The sequence below is a fragment of the Arachis ipaensis genome, chromosome B5 (genome assembly GCF_059453495.1).
Source record: "Arachis ipaensis isolate K30076 ecotype BB chromosome B5, ASM5945349v1, whole genome shotgun sequence".
Classification (NCBI taxonomy): domain Eukaryota; kingdom Viridiplantae; phylum Streptophyta; class Magnoliopsida; order Fabales; family Fabaceae; genus Arachis; species Arachis ipaensis.
In genome coordinates, this window is record NC_142440.1 from 57,751,801 (window position 1) to 57,769,425 (window position 17,625).

General features: G+C 40.6%; 1 non-coding gene across 1 annotated transcript; it reads left to right on the forward strand.

Annotated features, from left to right (window-relative positions):
* The first annotated feature begins 1,525 nt into the window (after positions 1-1,525).
* Positions 1,526-1,629, forward strand: LOC148564298 (small nucleolar RNA R71). Its single transcript, XR_015883883.1, has one exon. It is a non-coding gene; the product is annotated as a small nucleolar RNA R71 (small nucleolar RNA).
* The last annotated feature ends 15,996 nt before the right edge of the window (positions 1,630-17,625 follow it).

The following is a 17,625-nucleotide window of genomic DNA, read 5'->3' on the forward strand; positions in this document are numbered from 1 at the left end:
TCCCAATATGATTGGGTGAGTGTGACTCTCTTCCATGTCCAGAATGACAAAGTCTGTTGGGAGAAAGTACTTCCCAACCTTTAGCAACACATTTTCCACCACTCCTATTGCTTGCTTTTGAGTTTTGTCAGCCAGTCTGATGATTACATCTGTGGGCATTATCTCATTAATCTGCAGCCTCTTCACCAGGGATAAAGGCAGTAAGTTGATGCTGGCCCCCAAATCACATAGTGCTCTATCGAACATAGTTTCACCTATGGCACAAGGGATGTGAAAACTCCCTGGGTCTCTTCTTTTCGTAGGCAGCTCAAGTTGAATAAGGGCACTACATTCCTTGTTCATCACTATAGTCTGGCCTCCTTTGAGTGAGCTTTTCCTGGGAAGAAGTTCCTTCATATACTTGATGAATGCAGGCATTTGTTGAATTGCCTTGACGAATGGCATGTTTACATGCAGAGATGCAAACAATTCTAGGAACCTTGAGTATATTCTCTTTCCCACAGCACCATTGAGCAGTTGAGGGAAGGGAGCATAGAACTTCAGCAACTCTTGTTGTGAGATTTATGGTTCTTTGTGCTCTCTATCCTCCTCCTTTGTTGATTTGTCTTCAGGTTGTTTGCACATTTTGCCTTTCTTGTCTTCAATCTCTTGATCACTTGTAGTGACCATTTTGCAATCTTCCCATCTTACTTTCTTTGCATCTCCCTTGGGGTTTTTCTCCGTGTCACTTGGGAAGCTATCAGTAAGTTTGGGAATCTTCTCAGCTAAATACCCCACCTGGAATTCCAGCTTCCTAATGGTCTCTCTCTGGTTCTTAATATTGGCTCGCACCTCCTCTTTGAACACCTTATTTTCTTGAATCTCTTGGCATATTCCTTCAAGTAAGGCTTCAATCTTAGAGAGCTTGTCATCAATTGATGAGTGATTCGGAGCAGATGTGCTGTTTTGGTTTTGATAAGTGTGTGAAGAAGTGTTGTTGTGGGGGTGTTGAGATGTCCTCTGGGTGAATTGCTGGTGAGCTGCATTGTTGTTGGAGTTGTAACGTCTCTGGTCTTGGTTTTGATCTTGCTCACTTCCCCACCCAAAGTTTGGGTGGTTTCTCCATCCAGGGTTGTAAGTCTTGGAGTATGGATCATAGTTTTTCCTTGGTGAATTCCCAATGTAATTAGCTTGCTCCTGACTCCCCTCTGCTTCTTCATTCACTCCTTCTTGGATTGTTGATGAAGATGAGATTGCTGCTACTTGGTTCCTTTCCATCTTCTTGGTGAGGTCAGCCAGCTGCTGGGTAATGAGTTTGTTTTGGGCCAACAGAGCATCTATATTGTTTAGCTCCATCACTCCTCTTGTGTTCCCTCTTTCGGAAGCATATAAGTAGTCGTTTTCTGCTACTGTTTCAATAACATCTATGGCTTCCTCAATGGTTTTCTTCTTGTTCAAGGATCCTCCAGATGAATGGTCCACGGCCTTCTTTGACTCATAAGAGAGACCTTCATAGAAAATGTGCAGCTGGACCCATTCATTGAACATGTCAGGTAGACACCTCCTTGTCAAGTCCTTGAACCTCTCCCATGCTTCATACAGAGTCTCACCATCTTGTTGCCTGAAAGTTTGAACCTCAGCTCTCGGCCTATTGATTCGTTGAGGAGGGTAGAATCTTGCTAAGAATTTGTTCACCACATCCTCCCAAGTTGTCAAGCTCTCCCTTGGGAAAGATTCCAGCCACTTGGCTGCTTTGTCCCTGAGTGAGAAAGGAAATAAGAGCAGTCTATAGGCGTCAGGATGGACACCATTAGATTTCACTGTGTCACATATTCTCAGGAAGGTGGTTAAATGTTGATTGGGGTCTTCTTGAACACCTCCTCCAAACGAACAGTTGTTCTGAACAAGAGTGATGAGCTGTGGTTTAAGTTCAAAGTTGTTGGCATGGATTGTTGGCTTTTGGATGCTACTTCCACAATTGCCTGGGTTTGGATTAATGTAAGAGCCCAAAACTCTTCTATCCTCCCCAGCATGATTTGCTCCACCTCCTCTGCCATGGTTGTGAGTCTCTTCTTCATGATGATTTTCCATGTTTTCTTCCATGTTTGGTTCAAAGTATTTCTCAAAGTGTTCCTCCTCTTCTTCAGCACCAACTACACGTTTTTCTTTTGCCTCCCTCCTTAGTCTAAGGAAGGTTCTCTCAGGTTCAGAATCAAAGGAAGTTGAAGCCCCGCTTCTTCTCCCTGTCATACAACCAACAAGCACAAGAAAGGAAAATAGGTGCAGACAGTATTTGTGTCAGAATTGCTGTTAGTTATGGGTGATGCAATATATCAAACAGTTAGTGGGTTAGCAAACAGAATTGAAAATAACAAAGAAAAACAAAAGAGTAGAGGGTGAAGGGAAGAAGTTTAACTAAAACAAAAAGTAAATCACTCAAACAGAAAAATAAAATTCACAAAATAAAATGCTCAATCTAGTGATCTTCCAATTTAATCATTGTTGATGCACAATCAATCCCCGGCAACGGCGCCATAAACTTGATGCACGGAAAACTTGTCTCTCAACAAATCTCCCTTCGGCAAGTGTACCGAAGTTGTCGTCAAGTAAAAACTCACAATAGAGTAAGGTCGAATCCCACAGGGATTGATTGATCAAGCAACTTTAATTATAAGAATGTTCTAGTTGAGCGAATCCAGAATTTGGGTTGAGAGTTGCAGAAAATAAAATGGCGGGAATGTAAATAACAGAAAAGTAAATGCTAGAATTAAAGAACTGGAAGTAAATGACTGAGAATAAAATGCAGAATTGTAAATGGAAATGGGGGATTTGCTCATAAAAGTAAATAGCAGAAATTAAAGAGAATGGGTAAGATCAGAGATGGGGAGTTCATTGGGCTTAGGAGATGTTGCAATTCTCCGGATCAAGTTCATTTTCATCTCTTCCTCAATTAATGCACTCATTGATCTCCTTGGCAATCTTAAGTGATTGAATTACAATTTCTTGCAATTCAATCTCTCAAATCTTGATCAATAGCCAATTCCTTGGTCAATTGCTCATGAGAAGAGATGAAGTATGGTCACTGATTATACCACATGCATTTTCCAAATCAAGTGTTGAGAGGGTTATAGTCACATACCCATCCAAACCCAATTTGGTCTAGCATGAGAAAGCATTTCTAGCTTGATCTCTTCATTCCTCTTTCAAGGTTCAAAAAAGATCCAAGTTTGAATAGCTTCTCTTCTAAGATAACTACTCAATTGGATGAAGATCGAAAGCTTTCAAGTAAAATCAAGAGGAAAGATAGAAGAAGAATAATGAAAATTAGTATTGATCCATCAAATTACAGCAGAGCTCCCTAACCCAATGAAATGGGTTTAGTTGTTCATAGCTCTTGAAAATGAAAACAAAGATGGAGAATACATCATAAAACTAGAAATTGCAAAGAAAAGTAAATACAGAGAGTAGTTCTCTTTTTCCCAGCCTTTCAGAACTCCTTCTCAATTCAAAGCTACTCCTATATATACTACTCTTCTCAGCTTCTAGTGTGATTCTTCAAGTTTTGGGCCTTTGGATCTTGAGTTTGAAGTAGTTCCTTTCTTTATTTGGGCTTGGCTTTACTTGCAGAGAGAAAGTGCGAAGTGGGCGGAGACTTTAGTTCAGGACGTTAGGGGTGTTAATATTTAGTGAGAATATAAGTTCGAGCACGTTAGTGACACTTAACATTGTCACTAACGTTCCAATGCACCCCTTTGCCTCACGTAAAAACCCACGTTAACTAGGTTAACGTGGCTTTTAACGTTGCCTTGTGAAACTTCAAGAACGTTAGTGACACTCAACATTATCACTAACGTTCCAGTGTGCCCCTTCTTGCTTCACGTTAAAGCTCACGTTAACTAGGTTAACGTGGCTTCAAACGTGGCCCTTGCCATCCTTCGAGAACGTTAGTGACATTTAACATTGTCACTAACGTTCCTATGTGCCCCTAGGTCTTACGTTAGAGCCCACGTTAACTAGGTTAACGTGGCTTCTAACATGGCCATCCTTAGCCATCCCAACGTTAGTGACAATGTTGAGTGTCAGTAACATTGGCTCATCCTTCATTCCTCATCGTTAGCTTCTACGTTAACCAAGTTAACGTGGAAGTTAACGTGACTCTTGAGGGTTGTGTGGTTGCTTCAACGTTAGAGACAATGTTGAGTGTCACTAACATTGTCGACAACTCTTCATCTCTTACGTTAGTTCCCACGTTAACCAAGTTAACGTGGGAGTTAACGTGGTACTTTGCATCATAGGCCAACGTTAGTGACAATGTTGAGTGTCACTAACGTTGGCTTCTCTTCCCCCCTTAACGTTAGAGGCCACGTTAACTAGGTTAACGTGGCTTCTAACGTGGCCACTTATGAGTAATTGCCAACGTTAGTGACAATGTTAAGTGTCACTAACGTTGGCTCAACTTCTCTTCTCCACGTTAGAGTTCACGTTAACTTAGTTAACGTGACTCTCTAACGTGGGCATTGATGGCTTTTTGAGAGTGTTATTGGCAATCACTTTTCTCATTATCCTTGCAAGTTACCTCCCTTTTTCTTGCTTCCTTTTGCTCCTGAAATCAAGCAATAAAGTGCATCAAAGCTCTAGTCCAAGTCATGAGTAATGCAACATAATCTTTGTCACTAAACTTATGCAAAATCCTCATCAAAATTATGTAAAATGCACAATGTATGCTTGAATCAAGGCATAGGTGAATATCTACCCAAAACTAGCTTATTTCCTAAAGAAATGCATGAAACTAACCTAAAAATAGTAAAGAAAAGGTCAGTGAAACTGGCCAAGATGCCTTGGCATCAGAGGTGTGTTTCGGCCAAGAAGAGAAAGAGAGGGTTGTGTTGTGTGAAAATGAGGAAGAATGCTGGAAGGCTATATATAGGGAAGGGAGGGGGGGTAAGTTTCGACCATATAGGGTGGGTTTGGGTGGGAAATTGATTTTGAATTTTGAAGGTAGGTGGAGTTTATGAGGTAGGTTTATGGGGAAGAGTGGATGGATGTGAGTGGTGAAGAGGTGATGGGGAAGAGAGATTGAGGTGATTGGTGAAGGGTTTTGGGGAAGAGTGTTTATGGGATTGTGTGAAAGAGGGGTGAGAAGAAGTGAGTGGAGGTAGGTGGGGATCCTGTGGGGTCCACAGATCCTGAGGTGATCCTGTGGGGTCCACAGATTCTGAGGTGTTCAAGGATTTACAATCTTGCACCAAATTAGGCATGTAAAATGCCCTTGCACACAACTCTGGGCGTTCAGCGCCAGGTTGGTGCCCATTTTGGGCGTTCAAAGCCCATTTGTTGCCCATTTCTGGCGTTGAACGCCAGAACCATGCTTGTTCTGGGCGTTCAGTGCCAGCTCTTCTCCAGGGTGCAATTCTGGCGTTCAGCGCCCAGATGCTGCCCATTTTGGGCATTCAGCGCCCAGATACTGCCCATTTTGGGCGTTCAACGCCAGAACTTTGCTCTGTTCTGGCGTTGAATGCCAAACAGGTGCTTCCTCCAGGGTGTGATTTTTCTTCCGCTGTTTTTTATTCTGTTTCTAAATTTTTCGTTTATTTTGTGACTTCACATGATCATGAACCTAATAAAACATGAAAAAGAAAAATAAAATTAGATAGATAAACATTGGGTTGCCTCCCAACAAGCGCTTCTTAAATGTCAATAGCTTGACAGTGGGCTCTCATGGAGCCTCACAGATGTGTAGAGCTTTGTTGAGACCTCCCAACACCAAACTTAGAGTTTGACTGTGGGGGCTTTGGTTGACTCTGCTTTGAGAGAAGCTTTTTTTGCTTCCTCTCCATGGATGCAGAGAGAGATCATTGAGTTGTAAACACAAGGTTGTCCTTATTTAATTGAAGGATCAATTCTCCTCTGTCCACATCAATCACAGCTCTTGCTGTGGCTAGGAAAGGTCTTCCTAGGATGATGGATTCATCCTCTTCCTTTCCAGTATCCAGGACTATGAAATCAGTAGGGATGTAAAGGCCTTCATCCTTTACTAGCACGTCCTCTACTTGTCCATAAGCCTGTTTTCTTGAATTGTCTGCCATCTCTAATGAGATTTTAGCAGCTTGCACCCCATAGATTCCCAGTTTCTCTATTACAGAGAGGGGCATGAGGTTTATTCCTGAACCAAGGTCACACAGAGCCTTAAAGATCATGGTGCCTATGGTACAAGGTATTATGAACTTTCCAGGATCCTGTCTCTTCTGAAGCAATGTCAGTTGATCCAGATCACTTAGTTCATTGGTGAACAAGGGAGGTTCATCTTCCTAAGTTTCAATACCAAATAATTTGGAATTTAGCTTCATGATTGCACCAAGGAACTTGGCAGCTTGCTCTTCAGTAACATCCTCATTCTCTTCAGAAGAGGAATACTCATCAGAGCTCATGAATGGCATAACGAGGTTCAATGGAATCTCTATGGTCTCTAGATGAGCCTCAGAGTCCTTTGGTTCCTCAGAGGGAAGCTCCTTATTGATCATTGAACGTCCCAGGAGGTCTTCCTCCTTGGGATTCACGTCCTCTCCTTCCCTTACAGGTTCGGCCATGGTGCTTATATCAATGGCCTTGCACTCTCCTTTTGGATTCTCTTCTGTATTGCTTGGGAGAGTACTAGGAAGGATTTCAGTGATCCTTTTACTCAGCTGGCCCACTTGTGCTTCCAAATTTCTAATGGAAGACCTTGTTTCATTCATGAAACTTACCGTGGCCTTAGATAGATCAGAGACTAAGTTTGCTAAATTAGAGGTATTTTGTTCAGAGTTCTCTGTCTGTTGCTGAGTGGATGATGGAAAAGGCTTGCTATTGCTAAACCTGTTTCTTCCACCATTATTAAAGCCTTGTTGAGGCATTTAATCCTTCCATGAGAGATTTGGATGATTTCTCCATGATGGATTATAGGTGTTTCCATATGGTTCACCCATGTATTTTAACTTTGCTATTGCAGGGTTCTCAGGATCATAAGCTTCTTCCTCAGAAGATGCCTCTTGAGTACTGTTGGATGCAGCTTGCATTCCATTTAGACTCTGAGAAATCATATTGACTTGCTGAGTCAATATTTTATTCTGAGCCAATATGGCATTTAGAGTATCAATTTCAAGAACTCCCTTCTCCATAGGCGTCCCATTACTCACAGGATTCCTCTCAGAAGTGTACATGAACTGGTTATTAGTAACCATGTCAATGAGTTCTTGAGCTTCTGCAGGTGTTTTCTTTAGGTGAATGGATCCACCTGCAGAAGTATCCAATGACATCTTTGATAGCTCAGATAAACCATCATAGAATATATCCAGGATGGTCCATTCTGAAAGCATGTCAGAAGGACACTTTTTGGTCAGTTGCTTGTATCTTTCCTAAGCTTCATAGAGGGATTCACCTTCCTTCTGTCTGAAGGTCTGAACATCCACTCTAAGCTTGCTCAGCTTTTGAGGAGGAAAGAATTTGGCTAAGAAAGCCGTGACCAGCTTATCCTAAGAGTTCAGGCTATCTCTGGATTGAGAGTCCAACCACACTCTAGCTCTGTCTCTTACAACAAAAGGGAAAAGCATGAGCCTGTAGACTTCAGGATCTACTCCATTAGTCTTAACAGTATCACAGATCTGCAAGAATTCAGTTAAGAACTGAAAAGGATCTTCAGATGGAAGTCCATGAAACTTGTAGTTCTGCTGCATCAGAGAAACTAGCTGAGGTTTCAGCTCAAAATTGTTTGCTCCAATAGCAGGGATGGAGATGCTTCTTCCATGTAAATTGGAATTTGGTGCAGTAAAGTCACCAAGCATTCTCCTTGCAGTATTGTTGTTGGGTTCGGCTGCCATCTCCTTTACTTGTTCGAAATTTTCAATAAGGTTGTCTCTGGATTGTTGTAATTTAGCTTCTCTTAGTTTTCTCTTCAGAGTCCTTTCAGGTTTTGGATTAGCTTCAACAAGAATGCCTTTTTCTTTATCCTTGCTCATAAGAAAGAGAAGAGAAAAAGAAAAGAAGAGGAATCCTCTATGTCACAGTAAAGAGGTTCCTTATTGTTAGTAGAAGAAGAGAAGAAGAAAAATTCGAACACAGATAGAAGAGGGGGTTCGAATTTGGTGAGTGATGTGAGGAAGAGATGTTGGTAGATGAATAAATAAATAAAAGGAGATGAGAAAGAAAGAATTTCAAAAATAATTTTTGAAAAAGAGTTAGTGATTTTCGAAAATGGTTTTTGAAAAATGTTAGTAATTTTCGAAAATTAAGATTTAAAATTTGAAATAATTAGTTAATTAAAAAGAAATTTTGAAAAAGAGGGAGATATTTTCGAAAATTAGAGAGAGAGGGTTAGTTAGGTAGTTTTGAAAAAGGTAGGAAACAAACAAAAAGTTAGTTAGTTAGTTGAAACAAATTTGAAAATCAATTTTGAAAATATAAGAAGATAAGAAGTTAGAAAAGATATTTTGAAATCAAATTTTTGAAAAAGGTAAGATAAGAAGATATTTTTGAAAAGATATGATTGAAATTAGTTTTTGAAAAAGATTTGATTTTTAAAAATCACAATTAATGACTTGATTCACAAGAAATCACAAGATATGATTCTAGAACTCAAATTTTGAATCTTTCTTAACAAGCAAGTAACAAACTTGAAATTTTTGAATCAAAACATTAATTGTTATTGTTATTTTCGAAAATTTGATATAAAAATAAGAAAAAGATTTTTTTTTTGAAAAATATCTTTTTTGAATTTTCGAAAATAACTAAGAAAAAATGGAAAAGATTTGATTTTTGAAAAAGATTTTGAAAAAGATGGGATTTTTAAATTGAAAATTTGATTTGACTCATAAAAACAACTAGAATTTTAAAATTTTTTTTAAAAAAGTCAACTCAAATTTTCGAATTTATGAGAGAAAAAGGGAATGATATTTTTTTTTTATTTTTGAATTTTTATGATGAGAGAGAAAAACAAAAAAAATGATGCAATGCATGAAAGTTATGGATCAAAACAATGAATGCATGCAAGAATGCTATGAATGTCAAGATGAACACCAAGAACACTATGAAGATCTTGATGAACATCAAGAACACATTTTTGAAAAATTTTTTTAATGCAAAGAAAACATGCAAGACACCAAACTTAGAATTCTTTAATGCTTAGACATAAAGAATTCAAGAATGCATATGAAAAACAAGAAAAGACACAAAACATGCAAATGCAAAGATCAAACAAGAAGACTTACCAAGAACAACTTGAAGATCATGAAGAACACCATGAATGCATGAAATTTTCGAAAAAAAATGCAAGATGCACATGCAATTGACACCAAACTTATAACATGACTCAAGACTCAATCAAGAAACACAAGATATTTTTTGATTTTTATGATTTTATAATTTTTTTGTATTTTCTTTTAATGTTTTTTTTTTTCAAAAATCATTTTGAAAAAGAAAAATAAGGATTCCAAAATTTTTAATATGAATTCCAAGAATCTTATGCTCTTTAGTCTAAAGCTCCAATCAAAGGGTCAGGCATGGCTTAATTGCCAGCCAAGCTTTAGAATGGAATTACATCCATTGAGGTAATTAGTTGAAGACCAATCCCAAAGGAGTTTGGATATGGCTTTACAGCCAGCTAGGCTTCAACATGCTTCATGAAACACTAGAATTCATTCTTAAAAATTCTGAAGAAAAATATATTTTTGAAAACATTTTTTATTTTAAGAATTTTTTCGAAAACAAAGGAGAAATTTTTGAAAAATTTTTGAAAAAAAAAATTTTTGAAAACAAAACAAAAAGAAAATTACCTAATCTGAGCAACAAGATGAACCGTCAGTTGTCCAAACTCGAACAATCCCCGGCAACGGCGCCAAAAATTTGGTATGCAAAATTGTTACTCAGGTTGTGAATTGTTCAAAATTGATTCCCTGGCAATGGCACCAAAAACGGATGCACAGAACCATGGTCTAAACATATCTTCACAACTTCGCATAACTAACCAGCAAGTGCACTGGGTCGTCCAAGTAATACCTTACGTGAGTAAGGGTAGAATCCCACGGAGATTGTTGGTATGAAGCAAGCTACGGTCACCTTGTAAATCTCAGTCAGGCGGATATAAAATAGTAATGGGGTTTTCGAAATTTAATAATAAAAGAAGGATAGAAATACTTATGTAAATCATTGGTGAGAATTTCAGATAAGCGTATGGAGATGCATTCGTTCCTCTGAACCTCTGCTTTCCTGCTGTCTTCATCCAATCAGTCTTACTCCTTTCCATGGCTGGTTTTATGCAAGGACATCACCGTTGTCAGTGGCTACATCCCCTCCTCTTGTGAAAATGGTCCAAGATGCCCTGTCACGGCACGGCTAATCATCTGAGGTTCCCGATCATGCTGGAATAGGATTCACCCTCCTTTTGCGTCTGTCATTACGCCCAGCACTCGCGAGTTTGAAGCTCGTCACAGTCATTCAATCATTGAATCCTACTCGGAATACCACAAACAAGGTTTAGACTTTCCGGATTCTCTTGAATGCCGCCATCATTCTAGCTTACACCACGAAGATTCTGATTAAGAGATCTAAGAGATACTCATTCAATCTAAGGTAGAACGGAAGTGGTTGTCAGGCACGCGTTCATAGGAAACGATGATGATTGTCACGTTCATCACATTCAGGTTGAAGTGCGAATGAATATCTTAGAAGCGAAATAAGATGAATTGAATAGAAAATAGTAGTACTTTGCATTAATCTTTGAGGAACAGCAGAGCTCCACACCTTAATCTATGGAGTGTAGAAACTCTACCGTTAAAATTACATAAGTGAAAGGTCCAGGCATGGCCAAATGGCCAGCCCCTCTGATCTAAGAACTAGGCGTCCAAAGATGATCCAAAGATTCAAAGATTCCAAGATTCAAAGATGTCTAATACAATAGTAAAAGGTCCTATTTATAATAAACTAGCTACTAGGGTTTACAGAAGTAAGTAATTGATGCATAAATCCACTTCCGGGGCCCACTTGATGTGTGCTTGGGCTGAGCTTGAAGTCTACACATGGAGAGGTCATTCTTGGAGTTGAACGCCAGCTTTTGTGCCAGTTTGGGCGTTGAACTCCACTTTGCAACTTGTTTCTGGCGCTGGACGCCAGAATTGGGCAGAGAGCTGGCGTTGAACGCCAGTTTGCGTCATCTAAACTTGGGCAAAGTATGGATTATTATATATTGCTGGAAAGCCCTGGATGTCTACTTTCCAACGCAATTAGAAGCGCGCCATGTTGAGTTCTGTAGCTCCAGAAAATCCATTTTGAGTGCAGGGAGGTCAGAATCCAACAGCATCATCAGTCCTTCTTCAACCTCTGAATCTGATTTTTGCTCAAGTCCCTCAATTTCAGCCAGAAATTACCTGAAATCACAGAAAAACACACAAACTCATAGTAAAGTCTAGAAATGTGAATTTAACATAAAAACTAATGAAAACATCCCTAAAAGTAACTAGATCCTACTAGAAACATACTAAAAACAATGCCAAAAAGCGTATAAATTATCCGCTCATCAGGCCCACATCCAAGTACAGAAAGCACAGATGAGAGGTTATAAAGTGGGGGGAATGCATCCAATCATGAGAAGGCCTTCAATTATTCACTTTTCATGATTGAGATGTAGTTTTTAGAGAGAGGTTCTCTCCTCTCTCTTAGGTTTTAGGATTAGGATTCCTCTTAAAAGATTTAGGATTTCAATTCTTCATCAAGTTCAATATTTCTTTTACTTTATATTTCTCTTTTATTTTCAGATACTTTAATGCTCTCATTTAATTACTTATGTTGCCAAATTGGCTTATGAACCATTCAAGTTAGGATTTTCTTTATTTAATATAAACTGAGATATTTCAGATTTATGATTATTATTAGCTTTTTATATTCTTGGCTTAAATTGATTAATTGGTAACTCTTGAGTTGTCAAACTCATCGTGATTGATAATTGTTATCTTTGCTGATTGATCTAAATTCTTATAACTCTAGTCTTTCCTTAGGAGTTGACTAGGACTTTAAGTGTTAAATTGATTTATCCACTTGACTTACCTTCATAGTTAGAGGTTGATTTAGTGGGAGCAAAATATAATTCTCATCACCATTGATAAGGATAACTAGGATAGGACTTCTAATTTTCATACCTTGCCAAGAGTTTATTTTACAGTTATTTATTTATTTTACTTGTCATTTAAATTACTTGTTCCTTACTTTCAAAACCCCCAATTTACAAAACTCATAACCAATAATAAGAACACCTCCCTGCAGTTCCTTGAGAAGACGACCCGAGGTTTAAATACTTCGGTTATCAATTTTAAAGGGGTTTGTTACTTGTGACAACCAAAACGTTTGTACGAAAGGATTTTCTGTTGGTTTAGAAGCTATACTTACAACGCGATCATATTTTTATATTTCTTTACCGATAGAAAAATCGATCGTCAAAATGGCGCCGTTGCCGAGGAACTACAAATGTGTGCCTTATTATTGGTTATTATAAATATTTTTCTTTTACTTGTTTATTTGTTTTTGTTTTTCCCTTTTATTTCTATTAGCTACTATGAATTCTCACCCCTCTCGCTTTGAGTTTGGTTCTAAATCTGTTGAAAGGAGTGGAAGCTACAACAGGAATATGCATCAAGGTCTAAGCAATCAAAGATGGATGGAGCCAAGAGGCCCTGATCAACCCGTTAGGCAACAACACCCTCCAAGATATCATGGGCAAGGACCACTCTACAATGCATACCAAGCTGATAGACATGGTGGACCCCCTTGTAATTACCAACAAGCCCCACCCTGTGCTTATAGACCATCCTCTCAACGTAGCTCTGAACCACCACACTCACAAGTTCCTTTTCACCATTCACCATCGTATGACCCTTATCAACCACAATTTCAATCCAATTACTCCCAAGAACCGCCACATTCTTATTTTAAACCCTCTTCCCCAACCAATGAACCCTCATACCCACCCCAACCTCCAATGAATGACAAACTTCAAGTTCTTCTTCAAGGGCAAGCGAGGATGGAAAAGGGCGTACTGGAACTCACTACTGCCTTAACTGAGATAGTAAATATAATAGCTTCCCGACATCTGAGTGCTCAAAATACCCCCATGGCTACATGTGGAGAATCAAAAGAAGAGCGTAGCATGGAGGAGACACTAGAAACTCCAGTGGACAATGAGGAGCATGGCTTTGTATTGGAAAAAGTGGAGGAAGCCATGATAGTTGTAGAGGAAGAAGTGGTTGAAGATTTAGGAGATGCTGAACCTCCATGGGAATCGAGAGCTGTAAAGGATTCTGCTGAGAAGTTTGAAATTGATGCCAAAGAGGACAGTGCACAACCTCCAAAGCATATACCTTGTGAATTATTGGACGGAACAGACCAAGAAGTTGATTCCATAGGCAGTGATGATCATGAATCAAGCTCTTCTAATCACGAACTCACATCCACAACTGAACTCCTTGAGCCTGAAGAATCTTATCCAAGTGAATACGAAGATGATATCGAGGTAGATTTCTCTCAACCTCCAACATATGACTTGAGTGACGAGGAAGACATAGAAGACTTTGATCAGGACGCAGTTGCAGTTGAAGAATTTTGCAAAGAAGTGGAGGAATTCACAGAAGAATACAAGGGTGTGGAACTTACAGAACCACTGGAAACACCTGTCCCAAGGCCATTACCACCTAATACAAGCTTCAAGTGGGTACAATCCTTAACCTTTATCTTTACTTTTCCACTTGAATATGGTTTGGTTGAAACAGATGGCCAGCTTAGAGCTCTCTGCGTCTTTAAGAGTAAGAGGGAAATGGCTCGTACTCAGAGCTGGTGTGGAAAATTCAATAAGGTTCCACGCTTCAATTCGAAGTGAACGGATTGGTACCAAGTTCAGTTGAATGGGTCTCGAAAGACGTTTGGTCATCTTGGTGAGAAGACAATTTCTAAACCGCCCGGATGGAAGAATATAGATCAAGACGAAGGCGGATTTAAAAGCAAAGTTTGGGATCCTGGAATCTATTCTGACATTCGTCACCCTGGGAGCCTGAGAACCTATTTGAAGCTGCTCAACAGCTTTACATGCCTAGTTTGGGACCCCGGAGGCTGTTGGCATTCCAAACATTGGTGGAGATTTCTGGATGAATTTAAGCATATGCCACCATAACAGGAAGCTCATCCAATGTCCAACTTAAGGACGTTAACTAAAAGTGCTAGGTGGGAGACAATCCACAATGGTATGGTCGTTTCTTTTTCAATTTTATTTCGTGTTGTTTGTTTTTATATTATATTATTTTCATTGAACCTGAATATTATTCATTAGTATTGCATACTGCATAATTGTATAATTGCATAATTGCATAAGATTAAAAAAAGAAAAACCGCGCGACGCGACCACGTTGCTAACGCGTTCGCGTCAGTCGCAAAAAACACCTTCCACGCGCCCGCGTCACTCACGCGAACGCGTGATCTGGAAATCAGTGTAAAAATCCAACGCCCAGAAATCTGGGCTAGAGTCATGCGGCTGGTGTGCGTTTAGTAGAAAATGGGCCACGCGTTCGTGTCCCTGACGCGGATGCGTCACTTGCAAAACACTCATCCCACGCGAAAGCGTGAGCGACGCGTCCGCGTCGTGTGGATAGCATGGCACCCTAATGGAGATAGAGAGCTGCGCTGAATCGATGCTGGAATTGTGCGTTTAGCACGATTTACAGCGACGCGGTCGCGTGCTTCACGCGTCCGCGTCATCCATCTTTTACCCATTCCTTGCGATCGCGTCAACCACGCGACCGCGTCAAACCCCATTTCGCCCTAATCACGCGATCGCGTGCTCCACGCGTTCGCATACCCCCTTCTTCTTCCTCTCTTCTCTGCAACCCTCCCTCCTCCACCACCCAACCACCAACACCTCCAGCCACCACCACCAACCACCGCACCACCCCCACCACCACACCCCATCGCCGAAAACCACCCCCTCTCTCCTTCTCTTCTTTCTTTTCTCCCTCCACCACTCCCAACCTTCCCTCTCACCCACCGCCGCCCTCCTCCGCCACTGCCCCCCACCGCGGCCGGCCCCGACCACACCGCCGCGAGCGCCACCCCTCCCACCATCACAACCCCTCACCCAACCCAAAACCCAACCTCCAACCCAACCTGCACCTCCACCGCGCCACCCTGTTCCGCCACAGCGCCACTATGCCCCCTCCCAGCACCGCCACTTCACCACCGCCATATCTCTGATCCCTACCTTAGTTCATACGCATACCAGGTTCCGCCGAAACGCCACTTTTTCTTTCATTCGTAGTTAGTTTCATATTTTTTTAGATTATGTTCGAATTAAGCTAGTTAGAGATGCATGTTTGTAGTGGATTCTACGTGGTTAGGTAGCTAGGATGTGGTTAGTGAATTTAGGCCTGATAATTGCGCTCTTCTTGCTACTTGTTTTATAAATTTTGCAATTATGATGTTGGTGTGATGATCATATTGTTCATATGCTATTCTTCACTGTTTCATGCTACTGTTACACTGCTCTTTCATGTTCATATTACTTGTGTCTATTTGCAGCTTTATTTTACTTTATATGAACTGTTCTACTTGCTGTTTATTACCCGGGAACATCCAATTTTAGCCGGAATGCTGCCCAATTTTCTGCAAATTGTTTCATTTTTACATTCAGGATTGGTTTTGGCAATTTTCAATTCTGCACTACTTAGCTACAACCAAACCAATTCATGAATGCAGGGGCCAGCATTCTTTTTCCTTTCAATTTCCTGGTTCATAAATTGCACTTTTGATGATTCGATTTCAATTTTTGCTATTTCTATATCTATATGAATCATCATCAACATGATATCTTTGCTTGAATATGAGTTGATTATTCTTTAAATTTGTGAATTTCTTGTTTCCTAGGAAATATTTATCATGCCACTTACATTAACTTTCTTTCTCCTAACTCACTGCTTTCCACTTTCTAACCTCTTTAACTTTTAACCACTTTTCACTTTCTAACATTTCCCTTTGCTTTTTAACCAACTCTACTTATAATATATTTTGGATTATGATTTCTCATCTCAGATTTTTAACTCCGAAACAATCCAAAATGTACATTTATTTAACTCATTTCATTATTCTATTGCTCTTTTGACATTATGTGCTTATATTGTTATTATTCTATTTGCCTACTTGTTTTCCTGCTTTGTTCTTCATTTATATACTGGAATTTTTGCTTTTTAGGATGTCTGACCCTCAACGAAAAGGAAAAGGCAAGGCAACCACTGGTAAAAGAAAAAGAGGTGAATCCTCTATGTCTATCCTGGACATTATGCATGATGACTCCTAGCGGGAAAAGCACTTTACCCCGCAGGAGAAGGCTGACCAGCTCCTCACTGCCAATGATCCGGTAAAATTTGCAAACAGATACTGTGAGTTGAAATATCCAGTGTTTGCCACCTCCAGAAACCTATACCTGGAGAGAACTCTGAAAATTTCAGAAGAACTACAGCAGTACACCTCCGATCAGATCAAACAGAGAGGCTGGTTCTTCTTGGAGAGAAACTTGACAGAGGTCAATGCTTCCTGGGTCAGAGAGTTTTATTGTAACAATTTCAAGACTTCCCTGGATGTAGTGCACCTCAGAGAGAAATAGATACTGGTCACTGAGGAAGCCATTGAGGATATTCTATAGCTTCAGCCTAAGTCAGATCAGCCTAACAGTTACCAAAAGGCTGAAGAGGACATACGCTTTCTGAGATTTGACTGGGATGCTGTCAAGCAGAGGATAGCCCTTGATCCTACTGTCCCATGGGTCTTGGGAAAGAACACAGCAATGCCTAAGGGAATCAAGCTGATGTATCTGAATGATGAGGCTCAGCTCTGGCACCAGATCCTCAGCAACTTTGTTATGCCGAGCACTCATGAGACGAAGCTGCCTACTGCTATAATCACCCTCCTCTGGTGTGTGATGGAGGGTAAGGACCTGTATCTTCCACGATTCATCCGGTATTACATGGTCAGGGTCCATGTCAGAGGCACTCTCCCTTTCCCATATCTGATTACCCAGCTCGGCCGTCGAGCTGACGTGCCTTGGGAGCTGACTGATGCGAAGCCGACTGCTATAAACATCAAGAAGATCATTCCTCACAGCAGGAAGTTTCAGGCCTTGGGTTATAGACCCCCATTCCTCACCACTTCTGATGAGACTGCCACACCTTCAGCTGCCTCTTCTTCATCTACTGCTGCCCCAGCTACCACCACTGCACCTCCACCTGCCTCAGAGCCTGTTACCACCTCGAGCACCGCTTATTTCAGTAGATGGACCAGATGGAGCACCGCAACTGGCGGTGATATGAGAGATCTAATCGTCGCAACAAGCGACGCTATGAGCACCTCAGGTTGATGATCCGATCTGGCGGCGACATCCCCCGGAGCCTGACACACCATCAGAGCCATCCGAGGAGGAGGCGGACGAGCATGAGGAGGAGACACATGCATAGAGAGAGGCTGAGCAGGTAGGACCAGAGCAGGCTGCGCCACAGCAGGAGGAGCCACACCAGATTCAGGCCGCAGACCCAGAGATTCCAATACAGTCAGAGCCTCCACTGCAGCAGACAGATCTTCCTACCCTCATCCAGT